General features: G+C 37.0%; 1 pseudogene; it reads left to right on the forward strand.

Moving 5' to 3' along the window:
- The first annotated feature begins 11 nt into the window (after positions 1-11).
- On the forward strand, positions 12-1700 carry LOC117164307 (protein RRP5 homolog; annotated as a pseudogene).
- Positions 1701-2528: the final 828 nt, after the last annotated feature.

The following is a 2528-nucleotide window of genomic DNA, read 5'->3' on the forward strand; positions in this document are numbered from 1 at the left end:
AAGAATCATTACTCTGAGAATAAAAAAATAGGGGACAAAATTTCTGGGACGATTATATGGAAAAATTACGTACACGAGCTTGTCCAATCGACCACGTTATCGTTAATAATGCATAAGTGCCAAAATAAGTGCCAAACAAAATAAGCAAATACAATTTCCTGACGGTAAATTGCTACGTGGTAGAATCTTAATGGTGACAAATTGGTTTATCCTGATGCTCCTTCAAGGTATTGGCAACGGAACTTTAGCTGCGATACCTGTACGTCGTCACATAAATAGTTTACTGCCAGATCTAACACCTTATACTATTCATTCTAAAATTAAATGTTACACCTCATTAAATTTCAAAAAATCCGATATTATGCCTCTCAGCGTCATAAAATCTGCATTTGAAAAGAAGTGTTGTGTGAGAGAGAAATCGGATGATAATAATAACTTAAAAAGAAAGAAGCAAAATCAAGAGTACGTGGCACTCGCCAAAAAAATAAAAATTGAAAAGTTACGGGAAGACGAAACATGAAAAACAAAGGGAAACGAAACAGAGAAAAACCAGAGAAAGATTTAGAAAAGGAATATTCAAAGAGAATGTGTGTTGAACAAACAGGAGAAGAAAAGATTAAACTGGAAGATACCAAAGCTTCCGAAGAAGATTTGAAATATGCTGACTCAACTCTCCTTCAGGATAAAGAGTCATCTTGCGATAGTGAAGATGAAGTAGAAGAAAAACCAAATCTGAGAAATAAGAAATTATGTGCCGCTGAACGTCGAGAACAAAAAAGACAGGAGAAACGTGAAATACGTCAAAGAGAAGAAGCACTCGCCAATAACCAGTTACCAAATTCTGTACATCAGTTCGACAGATTAGTTTTAGCTAGTCTAGACAGTTCAATAGTATGGTTACAGTATATGGAATATCATTTACAAACAACAGAAATCGAGAAAGCAAGAGCAGTTGCAAGAAGAGCGGTGAAAACGATTAATTTCAGGGAACAGAAGGAAAAATTAAACGTTTGGAAGGCTTGGTTGAATTTGGAGTCTAAATTCGGATTTCCTAAAGCACTGAATGATGTTTTTCAAGAGGCAGTGAAGTCTAACGATTCACTGAAAGTATACAGTCACATGTTGACTGTTCATGTCGAGGCTAGCAGGCAGATGGAACTAGAGAAAACAATTAATACCATGATTGGAAAATTTAACTGTATTCCCGAGATGTGATTTAATTGTGGAGAAGGGTTGCTAAAAATGGGTTTGAGGGACAAATCGAGGCATATTATGCAGAGAGCATTCCAATCTTTGCCAGCATCTGAATGTATGTACACTACAGAAATAAAGAGAGAGCAGTAACTCTGTTTGAGCAAATTCTAAGTTCTTATCCGAAACAGGTGGATATATGGTCTTGTTATGTTGATTCTCTAGTTAAATCTAATGATACTGATATAGCAAGGTAAAAATATTTTTTCAACTATATTTTGTCTTTTTAATTTCATACAGAATTTATCTTCTAATAATTTGTATTTACAGGAAAGTTCTAGAGAGAGCAGTTGTTCAGGCATTACCGCCTAGAAAGGTAAAGATCCTCTTTAAAAAGTTCATCAATTTTGAAGAACGAGTTCTGCCCGAGCAGTCGAGCTATGCGTACGTAAAACATAGTGCCTCCGACATTGTGCGACAAGAGTAGAGCAACAGAACCAATCGAGGATGGAAAAAGTACCATCAATAAGAATACTAAACAAAGGAGAAACATACACTATAAGCAGGGCAGTAGACCAACAGAGCCCAATTAAAACAACAAGAGAAGTACAGGACTGCGCAAATACAAAAGAAATAGAAATGGAAATAATACAAGAAGACGACGTAAAGAGCAATACTAACAAGGATCTACCACAACATAACGAAAGTTGGAGAACTGTAACTCCCAGCAAAAAAAGAAAAATAAACACAAACACAAACGATAGGAGGACCACAGAAACAGAAAGTCAACAATGGCTACAAGAAATTCCTACACAAAACTCCTTCAGCTCACTGACAGAAGAGATGGACACAGACCCTACAGAAAAACCAAGAACACTCACTCCCAAGCCACCACCAATCTACATAGACGCAAAAATAATAGACCCCCTCATTGATCTGCTAAACAGCACGGCAGGAAAAGAAAACTGCACTATCAAACAGCTCAAACTGGACCAGGTAAAAGTACAGACTAATACCCCAGAAACCTACAGAAAAGTAACTAAAGCGCTAAAGGAAGAAAACGCTGGGTATCACACTTGCCAACCCAAATCCGACAAGAGCTGCAAAGCAGTAATCAGAGGTCTACACTCCAAAACAAATACAAACAAAATATGCGAGGAATTGGCCAAGATCGGACACCAGGTAAGAACGATCAACAATTTAGCCAGATTTGACACTAAGCAACCACTACCGCTATTCCTAATAGAGTTAGAACCGAAAAGCAACAACAAAGAAAAATTTGAAATTAAAAAAATCTCAAACACAATAATCACAGTCGAGCCACCCAGACATAGAAA

Source organism: Bombus vancouverensis, unplaced genomic scaffold (assembly GCF_051014615.1).
Source record: "Bombus vancouverensis nearcticus unplaced genomic scaffold, iyBomVanc1_principal scaffold0060, whole genome shotgun sequence".
Classification (NCBI taxonomy): domain Eukaryota; kingdom Metazoa; phylum Arthropoda; class Insecta; order Hymenoptera; family Apidae; genus Bombus; species Bombus vancouverensis.